Source organism: Myotis myotis, unplaced genomic scaffold (genome assembly GCF_014108235.1).
Source record: "Myotis myotis isolate mMyoMyo1 unplaced genomic scaffold, mMyoMyo1.p scaffold_m19_p_2, whole genome shotgun sequence".
Taxonomy (NCBI): domain Eukaryota; kingdom Metazoa; phylum Chordata; class Mammalia; order Chiroptera; family Vespertilionidae; genus Myotis; species Myotis myotis.
In genome coordinates, this window is record NW_023416324.1 from 100,956,076 (window position 1) to 100,969,495 (window position 13,420).

The 13,420-nt window shown below is 46.0% G+C and overlaps 1 protein-coding gene across 6 annotated transcripts in view; it reads right to left on the bottom strand.

Annotated features, from left to right (window-relative positions):
- IQSEC1 (IQ motif and Sec7 domain ArfGEF 1) overlaps positions 1–13,420 on the bottom strand; it is a 400,627-nt gene that overhangs the window by 105,894 nt on the left and 281,313 nt on the right. Inside the window, exon 1 of one of the 6 annotated variants that reach the window (XM_036352250.1) lies at positions 6,660–6,745. The exons of the other annotated variants lie outside the window; for them this stretch is intronic. The gene's annotated coding sequence lies outside the window, so the exon portion shown is untranslated. Of the gene's footprint in view, positions 1–6,659; positions 6,746–13,420 lie in introns of those variants that run through there. 6 annotated transcript variants of the gene reach the window in all.

The following is a 13,420-nucleotide window of genomic DNA, read 5'->3' on the forward strand; positions in this document are numbered from 1 at the left end:
GAGATCCAGCACAGAAGTTCTCCCACTGCAGACACAGCTGATTCTCATAGCCAGTTGGCGTGGAGGTCAAATCCCCACCAGTATTACCTACAACAACCAAGGCTTAACTACAACAAGACTGCACACAAAGACCACAAGGGGGTGCACCAAGAAAGCATAAAAAATGCGGAGACAAAGAAACATGACAGAAATGGAGGATACAGAGCTCAAAACCACAATTTTAAGGTCTTTCAATAAGTTTCTAGAAACTGCCGATAAACTTAATGAGATCTACAAGAAATCTAATGAGACCCTCGATGTTGTGATAAAGAACCAACTAGAAATTAAGCATACACTGACTAAAATAAAGAATATTATACAGACAACCAACAGCAGACCAGAGGAGCGCAAGAATCAAGTCAAAGATTCGAAATGCGAAGAAGCAAAAAATACCCAACTGGAAAAGCAAAATGAAAAAAGAATCCGAAAATACGAAGATAGTGTAAGGAGCCTCTGGGACAGCTTCAAGCGTACCAACATCAGAATTATAGGGGTGCCAGAAGATGAGAGAGAGCAAGATATTGAAAACCTATTTGAAGAAATAATGACAGAAAACTTCCCCCACCTGGTGAAAGAAATAGACTTACAGGTCCAGGAAGTGCAGAGAACCCCAAACAAAAGGAATCCAAAGAGGACTACACCAAGACACATCATAATTAAAATGCCAAGAGCAAAAGACAAAGAGAGAATCTTAAGAGCAGCAAGAGAAAGAAACTCAGTTACCTACAAGGGAATACCCATACGACTGTCAGCTGATTTCTCAACAGAAACTTTGCAGGCCAGAAGGGAGTGGCAAGAAATATTCAAAGTGATGAATACCAAGAACCTACAACCAAGATTACTTTATCCAGCAAAGCTATCATTCAGAACTGAAGGTCAGATAAAGAGCTTCACAGATAAGGAAAAGCTAAAGGAGTTCATCACCACCAAACCAGTATTATATGAAATGCTGAAAGGTATCCTTTAAGAAGAGGAAGAAGAAGAAAAAGGTAAAGATACAAATTATGAACAACAAACATGCATCTATCAAGTGAATCTAAGAATCAAGTGAATAAATAATCTGGTGATCATAATAGAATCAGGGACATAGAAAGAGAATGGACTGACTATTCTTGGGGGGAAAGGGGTGTGGGAGATCCGGGAAGAGACTGGACAAAAATCGTGCATCTATGGATGAGGACAGTGGGTGGGGAGTGAGGGCGGGGGGTGGGGCGGGAACTGGGAGGAGGGGAGTTATGGGGGGGAAAAAAGAGGAACAAATGTAATAATCTGAACAATAAAGATTTAATTAAAAAAATAGTCTACCATGTAAAAAAAATAAGATAAAATTATATTATAAAAAGTTGTTCAGATCGGTGGTAAGTCAGTGAGAACAAGTGATATGTAATCTGTCCAACTTTTTGTGTGACAGGTTACATATCACATTTAGCTATGTGTATGGATGGTGTGTGTGGAGGGGCAAAGACAAGCAGGGACAAGCTATGACTGTAGCACCACCAGGTGGTGGAGCCTCCACATGATAGCCACCCAGCCACCCAGGGCTCCTGAGCTGAGTGGGCTCCCCACACTCTCATTTCACAGACAAGAAAATAGGATCAGAGACAGAAAGGAACTTGCCCAAAGTTGAACAGCAAGTCAGAAGCCAGCAGGGGCAGGACTGGAATTTAGATCGCACAGAGCCCACACCAAGGTTCTTTCCTCTTCCATGTGAAAGAATTCTTCCATTGCAAGTCACCTTTAACACCAACTAGAGCAGCCTTCTTTTTAGCACTTAACACTCTCTGAAGTTCTTTTATTTGTTCTCTTATTTATTGTGGGTCCTGCTGCTAGAATAAAAGCTCCTGAAGAGAAGGGTTTTTGTCTGTTTTGCTCCTGTGGTATTGTAGTTAGCACTCCATAAATATTTGTTGAATGAGTAAATGAATGAAGCTGACATTTCTATTTAGACTTTGACATCCTTGAAATACTTAGTGGCTTCTATGTGATCCCCAGAGAAGAAAATAAAAACTGACTATGACATTCACACACTTTTATAGAATTCCCTTCATAATTGGCACTATCATCACCCTCATTTTAAAAAGGAGAAAAATGAGGCTCAGGGAAGTCTGGTGACTTATCCAAGGTCACAAAGCTAGGAAGCTAAGAGCTGGGATTGAACCTAGTCCCAGAGACAGGCTGGCTCTCAGCCAGTGGACTCATCTGGGAAACTTCCTGCCTCCACACACACCCCAGCCCTTTTGGGTGCTGATTGCAATCTCCAAAGTATTTTATGGTCTCTTCCAAACTTTTTCAGCTCTGTGAGAGAAAGAGATTTGCCGAAGTAGTATGAATCCTCAGACCTCCAAACTTCCCAAGTTGGTGTGTGTGATAATGACCACAGCAGATGCTCATGGATTTGCCATTGGACACTAACCTTCCTTCTTCTTTGCTCCATACCAAATCCTCAAGACCCTTGGCTAAGTCCAATACTTGGTCCTAGTGAAGCATCTCTATGAGCTGAATAATGAAATGTTCCCACAATACTCGCAATTTGCTTTATTAAAAATGCTGACACTTAGCATTTTAAAGACACTATATTATCGCCCTATAAATCAGACAGAGAAAGACAAATACCATGAGTTCACCTATATGTGGACTCTAGATAGAGAACAGATTAATGTTGACAGAGTGGAGCGTGGTTGGGGGGATGGGTGAAAAAAGTGAAGGGATTAAGAAGTACAAATTGGGCCCTTGCCGGTTTGGCTCAGTGGATAGAGCATCAGCCCACAGACTGAAAGGTCCTGGGTTCAATTCCGGTCAAGGGCACGTACCTTGGTTGCAGGCTTGATCCCTGGCCCTGGTCAGGGCTCATGTGGGAGGCAACCAATTGATGTGTCTCTCCCACATCGATGTTTCTCTCTGTCTCCCCTGCTTCCTTCCACTCTCTCTAAAAATAAATGGAAACATATCCTCGGGTAAGGATTAAAAAAAAAAAAAAGTACAAAATGGTAGTCACAGAATAATCAGTGGAATGTAAAATACAACTTAGGGAAGTATATGATTGTCTAACCATTATGCTATACACCTGAAATTAGTACAGAATATTAAATGTAAACTGTTCTTGAAAAATTAAAAAAAGAACCTATATTACAATCCTGATAGCTTTCACCAAGTTCTCAGATAATATTTAAAAATTCATTTAGCTCTGGGAGTCTTGGAGCTTAAATGACCCTCCAGGGCATTTAAATTAACATACATAAATCTGCTCTCTGGCCTCAGTTTGGATATCTCCAGTAAGAGGGAGCTTCTTTTTGGTTCGAATTCAGCTAAGCTGAGCTGGACAAAAACTCAGTAGCCCCTGGTAGTACAGACCAGGAAGCACCTCAGCCACCTTTCTACCCTCAGGGAGTTCACTGTTATGCAGAGGAGACTTGTCCCAACAGAATGGGACACAGTGCCGGCTGGGATTGCCTCCTTAAGAGGCAGTATGTGCGCCCACGCTCCTGTACAGGATTACAGTTCCACTGCAGGCATCTGTCGATTTATGTGGGTTAGCCTGGACTCTATGCTCACTTGAGTCAGAGCACTCCGCCCAGGGGAACGCCCCCCCCCCCCCCCCAAGATGTCTGGGCACACAAATACAAACTCAAAACTGCTAGGGCCCTAGAGCAGCCGAGTAGTTCCGAAAGGACTATCAACAGTGGTGGGTGGGAGGATGCACTGCTGCCTTGTGGGGTTGATTTAATTGTTTTAATATTATGCTTCTAGCTAGAACCTCCATACACATTAATAGGTGGGTTTGTGGTTTTGCAGATGAAGTGGGATAATGTATGTGAGAGCCATCCATGGCAGGGTCTGGCAAAGAGAAGCCCCTGCTTTAAAAAGGTTTGTTGGATCTGCACTGCAAATGTGCTAAATCAGAAGAGTCACTGAGAACTTGGCTGCTTGCATCCTGCTTTTCCAGCTTGGCACTTGCTGTGGTAGTTCCACTGAGAATCCAGGGGAGGAGGGGGATCTTGAAGACTGGTGTCTCACTAGGGTCTAAAGTCAGTCCCACCTGTGTTCCTGCACACTGCTCTCCTGTTCAGTGACAGTGGTACCCCAAGAGAATGATGTGGGGATAAGAGTGATAAGAATGAACAGAGGTTTCCAAGGTGGTGGGTGTGCAAGAGCCAACACAGGGTCCAGTGGGAAGGCGGTGGGCACTAGGAGATGCTGCTCCCAGAAACAGGTGTGCGTCACCCTTCATGGTGGCAGTGACATGATGGCTAAGCAATGGCAGTGTATGGGTTCCAGTACACACAGACCTTACCAACAGGATAGGCCTTCACCCAACCTCTTTCATGTAAGAAATACCTCCTTATAAGAGCAAACAACCCCATCCCTACCCCTAATTGTAAGGAACACTGGGGAGTGATGAAACATCTGGTCAACCTTCCAGATTCATAGCCTCATGACCAGTGAGTTTTCAACTCCAACTTGCATACCCCAGTGACAGGAAGCTTATCACAGGAAAAAAGGATGGCTGTCCTCTTCTTGGCTAGGGATGCTTAGATGCTTAGCTTACTCTCACCTCAATAATTAGGACACTGATGTAGAGGAAAGCTGAGGATACAATGGTCCTAGTTCTGGCTTGGTCTTGGCACTCCCATCTGCACAATGGGGAAGGGGCATGACTAAAAGCATGGGGGTTGTGGGGCCAGCAAGAATAAGGCAGACAGGGCAGGGTAGGTTGGTCACAGCAGTGGCTGGCAACCATGACCCCCGTTAAGCAGCCTTGAGAGAGGGTAGCGACTCTGGTCATGAGATCCAAAATTACTTAACAGTTGTAAACTAGAGTCCCCACAAAGGAAGGTGCCAGTCCTCTTCCTTATCCCTTCATGGCAGGGACCTCTGTGGGGAACATTGAGTCCTCTGAGTGTTCCCCAGGCAGCAACTCCCCAAGGATGGCTGGATTGTTGGAGAGCTGAAAACAGTATGATGCTGTGTGACCTTGGACTTGTCCCTGCCTCTCTCAGGCCTCCGTGCTGATGCTCAATGGCTGGGCTGTGGGCATTTTGGCACTTTAAGCAACTCTTAGCTCATCTTTTCCTGCTTCCTGGGGGGGTCTGGGGTTGTTCCTCTTCTCTCCTTTTGAACCCAACTGTTGGGCTCTGGCCACACATGGGTTCAGAGGCTTGGCCATCTTGCCAGCCCAAGTGAGGAACCAAGCACAATATTGGGGGCAAGGGAGAGTGACCTGAGGGGCATTCCTGTGTCACCTCAGTTCAGAGTTGCTCTGAGGGGGTTGTACAGGCCAGCACGTGGACTCTCTGGTGGGGAATGACCACAGAGTGGAGTAGTGGCTCATCAAAGTGCACAACCAGACTCCTGCTTCTAAGTGCAAAACAAGTGTCCACCCCTGAGCAAAATGCACAGCTGACCAGGCAGAGTGGGCTGCTTTCCCCGTGAACCTCATCATGTAGACAGACCTGGGAGAGGGGACACTGTTCTGTGTGCTCTGTGTGCTTCAGGAACAGATCAGCTGTGATAGTTGAGAGCTTGGCAATTTAAAGTGGCAACTGAAGCATAGGAGGGGGGCTTTCCCCATGACTGGGTTGGGGGAGATAGCCTTGACTCACCTCTGCCAACCATCCCTGCCCCATCCCAGCCCCAATACAGCCAGTTCTGGGCAGGCTAAGGGCTTCCCATACTCTAAGCCCCTGGCCCGGGAGGATCCCCATTCAGGCTGGCAAGTGAGACAGTCCTGACAGCTGGAATAGCCTCATCCCTTCTCAGACCCTTGTGCTTCCTGCCCCACTTGGGACAGGGTCAGGAGATTGCCAAGGTTGTTTCTGCCCCCAACACTATTTCCTAATCCGGTTCCTCGCCTCCTAGGGGTCAGACCTAGAGAGCCCCCCAAGACTAAGAACCAGCCGATGGCCCACTTGATAGCAGGAATAGGGGCTACCCAAGGTCACACAGTGGGTCAGGAGTAGGTCAGATTTTGACCTGGACCCTCTAGCCCAGACGAAGCTCCTGACTCCCTCCCTGCAGCGTCTATCAGGCTCCAGGGAATTCCTGAGAAGCCTCAAAGATCGGTCCGCAGGCCTCGGCCACCGGCCGCGGCAGGATTTCTCAGCCCGGGCGCAGGGGGAATACGAGAAGGAGGAGAACACCCAGGAGGGAGTGCCAAAGAGGAGGGCGGCTTCGCTCAGCGACCCCCGGGCCAAGGCTCACGTCTCCCCTCCCCGGGTGGCAACCATCTGCGTAGATGCGGAGGAGCACCGTGACCGCCCCTTCCCCAAGATCGCGCTTTTAGCGTCTGCAAGGTTTCACGTAGCCGTGAAGGCTGAACCGCCTGCCTCTCCACCGCAGAGCGACACCCTCAGAGCCCCAGCTCAGAAAGGCCGGCTAGGGGGCCCCCAGGTCTGCATAGCCCAGGCCCCATACCTACAACCGGTGCCCGCCGTTGCCCCCAGGCCCTGCTCCGCAAAGCCGCCGGATCCCCTCCCCCTCCCGGGTGGCAGAGACCTGCTCTCGCGTCCCTGCAGCGGCGGCCTCGCGAGCGGAGCAGCCGCCCAGACTCTCCACGGAGAGGACCCCCGGCCGCAGCCCCCGCCTTCCCAGCCCGGCCCCGCGCCCGCCCGCCCACCTCCTACCTCTCGGATCCGTCTGCTGCAGCTGAGGTCGCGCAGTCCCCGGGCGGGCGCAGCCCCGGCGCGCTGGGCCAGCAGGGAAGGGGGGGCCCGGGGGCGCTCGGGAGCCGGAGCTTGCGCCCGGCCCTCCTGCCTGCTCCACCACCCGTGAGCCATAACCTCAGCTGTGGCCTCTCTGTGCCCGGCCTCAGTTTACCCCCTTCGAAAGGTGTGTGTGTTGGGAGGAGGGGGACGGAGAGGTCGGTACCGCCCCAGGTGCGGACGTCACCCGAGTCCCTGTGAGTTGAAAGCACGGGTCTCCCTGGAGCTGCTGCAGAGGATGGGCGCGGGAGCGGGGTACGGACAATCCAGGAGCATTGGCGGTGACAACGTGGCCCCAGTATTTCCTTCAGACTCTCCCAAACCCCTAAATAAACACCTAGTAAACGCAGCCTCAAGCCAAGTGCCCTGGCCCCTTCTACCGAGATCTGCAGTCCCGGCTGGCAATGCCCACCCTCCTTGCCCCAAGCCTCCCCAGTTCACAGACGAGAAGACTGAGGCTAAGGGGCCCAGAGTCAAACAGCTAGTGGGCACTGCGCGCATCCAACTTGGCACCACGTCCCTCTGAGTCCTCTCCAGAACACGCGTTCCTTACAGTTTTGGGAGGAGAATCCGGGCCTGCCAGCAGCACCTCTCATCCCTCGGCAAACATTGACTCAGCGCCCACTGAATGCTGGGGGTGGGCCTCAGTGGCCTGGCAACTATCCTAGAGAATGCGGTAGCTCCGTCTTTGAGACTTGGAGAAGTGGCTGAGCTAGGAGTTAGGAGAGGCTGGGTCTGGAAGGGAGGAAGGGGAGGGTTTTCCTTGAGGAGTGAACCTAAGGAAAAAGCAAGGATGGGAATGCGCATCGCCGGGTGTGTAGGGGAGATGTGGCAGGGTCTGAGAGCCTTGAAGACCAGAGTAAAAAGGAGCCGCCCACCCGGTTGGACCCAGAGCTTCAGCAGTTTGGGCTGTGTTTCAGACGAGCCCCCTGGTGGCTAGAAGGAGCGAAATGCGATCAGAGGAAAGGCTGCAGTGGTCCTGCTGAGAGGAAACTGGGCAAGTGTTGCAATGAGTCAAAAGACGCGTTTCTGGGTTCTTGCACCATGGGCTGTGTGACCTTGGGCAAGGCACTTCTCCCTTTGAGAGGGAGGGAGCTTGATTTCAGCTCTGTATCTCATGACCCTGGACATTGGGGCCAGGTGGGAGTGGACAGCGGGTCCAGTAAGAAACTTTATGAGGCTTATTTAATTTACTTGCGGTAGAAACTATTATCCTAATTTTACAGACAAGTCACTGTAGCACATAGAGCGTAAGTCAAGTGTTCACGTTCACACAGCTGGGACTGAACACAGGCCTGTGAGGCACCAGAGTGTCTGACTACCTCAGTCTCCTGTCTCAAACCTAAGGTGTTCCTGGAACATACACAGCTCTGGAAGACGCAAACGGGATGTCCAGCTTCTGGCAGGTCTTCCTCACCTCCTGGCAAGATTGAGCCCATCGCACTTTATTGGTGCTCACAGCAAATCTTACCATAGTCACCTGATGGGCTTTTGGGGTAAGACGAGCCCCACTCCAAACGCCATGTTTCATTCCTCTGTATTGTTAAAGCTTTTGTTTTTCAGAACTATACATTTTATAATTTCAGAAATATTTTTTAAAAGCGCACTTAGAGCAGTGGTTCTCAACCTGTGGGTCGCGACCCCTTTGGGGGTCGAACGACCTTTTCACAGGGGTCGCCTAAGACCATCGGAAAACACATATATAATTACATATTGTTTTTGTGATTAATCACTATGCTTTAATTATGTTCAATTTGTAACAATGAAATTGGGGGTCACCACAACATGAGGAACTAAATTAAAGGATCGCGGCATTAGGAAGGTTGAGAACCACTGACTTAGAGGAAGAAAAGATGCTTCTAGCTTACTAAAAAACATATTCTTCTAGAGAAGCTACCCTCTTTTGCTAGCAGTGCCAGGAGTGAGTCACTTGGCTGGTGGGAGGGAGGAGAGGAAAGTGAGAACTGCAAGGGTTTTAGAATCTCTTCAGCCTGGGCAAGTCCCATTGTCCCTCAGCCTTGCTGCATCCATCTGTGAAACAGAACGGATGGGAAAACCCTGTCTTGCCTCCAGTCACAGGCTAATGTGAAGATCAACTGGAAAGTGTAAAATGGTCATGTAAAATGCACCGTGTAAATATGTTTATTCCCAGAGGCCATGAAGGGAAATATTGATTAATTTAACTATATAAAACTTAAAACTTCTAAGTGGAATAAAAAAATAATAAAAGATGTAAAAAGACAAATGGTAAAAAATATCTGCAGCACATAAGAGAAATTAATTGAGGAAAATAAGCTGAAAGTTAATTTCTCTGATATATAAGGAGCTCTTTAAAATCGATAAGAAAAAGATGATTGACCAATTAGAAAAAAGATCAAAACATATGAACAAGCAGTTCATAGAAAGACATTCAATCTCATTTATAATTAAACGCGTATTAAAGAAATAAAAATCAGAGTACAACATGCTTGCCATTAAAAAAAATCTTCCAAGATGGCAAAAATGAACAAGTTTCATAATACTTTTGCTATTAAAGGTGAGAAGAAATAAATGCACTCAAAAACAGTATCAGGTGAGGTGCAAGATGGTAAACCTTTTCTTAAGGGTGATCTGGCAAAACTATACCGCATGTTAATACATATAAAAATCAAGCACAGTCAACACAGCATTCTGTGTGAGAGTAAAGCAGACAACGAAAATGCCTCTGGTGTCCAGCAATAGGAGAGGAGGGACTGCATGAAGACATACCCATATGCTGGAACTTTGTCCGTGGACAGAAAGGTGCCTGAAATGCATTTGTAGTGGAAAATGCAAGGGAAAGAAGACTTTGTATGTTATGATCCTTTTTGTGTACATTTTAAAATGTTTTACATATATAGACTTCCTCATTTCTCCCCCAGAGCATATACATATACCAAAACAAACTGCTATTGGTGGCTACCTTTTGGGAAGATGGTGGAGAGTGTGGAATGTGTATGTGAGGAGCTTTCACTTTCATTTTATAGTTTTCTGAGGATTAGTTCATTTTTAAAAAGACACCAGGTTATTATTCACTATAGGTATAGGCTTGTAGGTCAATTAAATGTGCTTCTGTATATGCATTTTAAAAAATAAGTACCGTATATGCACGTTTATGTTCGTAGCAGCGGAACTTAAAATAGCTAAGATTTGGAAACAGTCTAAGTGGCCATCAGCAGATGAGTGGATAAAAGAACTGGTGCATTTATACAATGGAATACTACAGGCAATAAAAAAGAAAGAACTCTTACCTTTTACAGAAGCATGGATGGATCTGGAGAGTATTATGCTAAGCAAAATAAGCCAGTCAGAGAAAGATAAGTATTACATGATCACACTCATATGTGGAAACTAATCAACCAAATAAACTGATGGAAAAAAAATAAACCCAGAGCATGAACAGACTGTTGAACCACAGAGGAAAGGCAGTGGAAGGTAGGTGGGAAGAGATCAACCAATGAACTTGTATGCATATATGCATAACCCGTGGACACAGAAAATTGGGTGTCGAGGGCCTGGGGACAAGAGTGGGCTAGGAGAGGTGAATGGAGAAAAAGAAGGATCAATGTAATACTTTCCACAATAAAGATTAAAAAAAAAATAGCCCTAACCGGTTTGGCTCAGTGGATAGAGCATCGGCCTGTGGACTGAAGGGTCCCAGGTTCGATTCCGGTCAAGGGCATGTACCTTGGTTGTGGGCACATCCCCAGTAGGCAGCTGATCGATGTTTCTCTCTGATTGATGTTTCTAACTCTCTATCCCTCTCCCTTCCTCTCTGCAAAAAATCAATAAAATATATATATTTTTAAAAAGATTAAAAAATATAATCAGGTTTAGCAAGAAAAATTAAGCAACTGTTACCTTGTATTAAAAAAATTAAGTAATTGCCCAGCCAGTGTGGCTCGGTGGTTGAGCATTGACTTTTGAAGCAAGCGATCAACATTCGATTCTGGTCAGGACACATGCCCGGGTTGTGGGCTCAATGCCTAGTAGGGAGTGTGCAGGAGGTAGCTGATCAATAATTCTCTTTCATCATTGATGTTTCTATCTTTCTCTCTCCCTCTCCTTTCTTCTCTGAAAACAATAAACATATATTTTTTAAAAAATTAAGTGACTATTTTTAAAGTGAATACAAATTGTTGAAACATTCTTACCAAGGCACACAAATTAGGGACTGGTTCACCAGGTTATATTATGGTCACCCATTAAAAAAAAATGTGCCTTCTGTTCATGGTCTGGTAAGGAACAATCTCCAAGACATTTTGGTAACTAGAAAGAGGAAGGCACAGGGTGTTTGGTATGTTATCTTTTATTTTTTAAAAAAGAGGGTATAGACAGTGCCATCAAGAGATCACAGGATAGAGATAAAAAATGGTGGCGGAGTAAGTGGATGCTGCACAGACATGCTTCCAGGACCAGACTGGAATTACAACTAAAATACAGAAAAACTCCTGAATAATCAACAGAAGACTTGTTGGAGAGAACCCTGATAACTGAGGACCAAAAGTGGGGACTGCATACAAACTGGTAGGAGGGGCGGAGGCATGAAAGGGCTGGGCTCCCATGACAGCAACTGAAGTTCTGGAGAGATATCTGAGCTGTGGGGGGTTGCCACTGAGAACTCTGGGGCCTAATCCAAAAGCTGCCCCCCCAGCAGAGAGCACCAGAACTGAGAAGGGTACCCACATAACATCTGAGTGTGAAAAGCAGTAGGCTGCTATCTGGAAATTCAGACATCCTCCTAAAGGGCCAGCACACCAAACTCCCTGTGGAGCCAACATTGTGCTCCTGCTGAGGGAGGGTAGAGTGAACTGGAGCTGCGTGAGCAGAAGCCAGGATCAGGACCTCTGGGGTTAAAGCTCAGAAGGCAGATACCCCAGTTTCCTGTGTTGCATCATTCCCTCACATTGTGGAGGTTATCTCTCTCACTCAGACATTTGCTATATTGGTGGCCTTGCCTGAGGGGAAGACAGTTGACCCACCCTATTGGAAAACACAATGCCCTGGGAGGTGGAGTTGCCGAGGTCCAATAAGAGACTGAGAATAACAATTAGCCTCCAGGCAGAGGAAATTGCCCCACCGTGTTGGAAAAAAACCCACTCTTGCCACAACTCTGGATGATTGCCTAAGGGCAATTCCAGACAGAATCCAATCAGTTGATAGGCAGAGGTGGGTCTTTGGAGGCTTTGAGTCTTTGCCTGATCTAATTAGTCAGAAACAGCATTTGACAGTGTTCTGCACTAGAGATTGAGCGGTATAGCAGATCTACCTAATATATAGTCACAAACCCAAACAGGAAGCCAAAATGAGGGGACAAAGGAACAACCCCCAAATGAAAGAACAAGAGAATTCTCCAGAAGAAGAAATAAACAAAGTAGAGATAAGAAGTTTATCTGATATAGAGTTCAGAATAATGATGGTAAAGATGTTCAACAGAATGAGAAAAGATATAGTAACTATGGAAACAGAAATAAAGATTGATATAGAACAAACAAAAAACACATTGGAAGGAACACACAGCAGATTAGGGGAAGCTGAGATTCGAATCAGTGAATGAGAAGACAGGGTTTAAAAATTCACTCAATCACAGAAGCAAAAAAACCCAAAAATTAAAAAATAGGAGGACAGCTTAAGGGAGCTATAGGACAATGTGAAATGTGACAATATTCAACTAGCAGTTGTGCCAGAAGAGGCAGGAAGGGAGAAAGGGATAGAGAACATGTTTGAAGAAATAATGGCAGAAAACTTCTTTAACCTGGTGAAGGAAAATTTCACACAAGTTCAGGAGGCACAGAGAACCCCAAGCAAGAACCCAAATAGACCCATGCTCAAAAACATAAAAATTAAAATGTCAAAAAAATTAAAGACAAAAAGAGAATCTTACAGGCAGTAAGAGAAAAGCAAACAGTTACCTACAAAGGAGCTTCCATAAGGCTGACACCAGATTTCCCATCAGAAACTCTACAGGCCAGAAGGGAATGGCATGAAGTACTCAAGAAATGAAACCAAGATTACTATATCCAGCAAGGCTATCATTCAAAATAGACGCTCAAATAAAGAGCTTCCCAGAGAAAAAAAGGCTAAAGGAGTACACTACCACCAAGCCAGCATTACAAGAAATGCAAAAGGGACTGCTGTAATGAGAAGAAGAAATAGAGGGAAAAACCTAGGTGTACAGAATTAAAATGGCAATAAATAAGTACCTCTCAATAATAACCCTAAATGTAAATGGATTATATGTTCCAATCAAAAAGCATAGGATAGCCCTAGCTGGTTTGGCTCAGTGGATAGAGCACTGGCCTGTGGACTGAAGGGTCCCAGGTTTGATTCCAGTCAAGGTCACATGCCTGGGTTGCAGGCTCGATCCCCAGTGGAGGGTATGCAGGAGGCAGCTAATCAATGATTCTCTCTCATCATTGATGTTTCTATCTCTCTCTTCCTCTTCCTTCCTCTCTGAAATCAATAAAAAAATATTTATTTTTTAAAAAAAGCATAGGGTAGCTGAATGGAAACAAAAACATGACCCAACTATATGCTGTCTATAAGACCCACCTCAGGACAAAAGACATAAACATGATGATAGTGAAGGGATGAAAAAAAAGTTTTCATGCAAATGGAAAAGAAAAAAAAGCTCGAGTAACAATACTCATATATGACAAAATAGA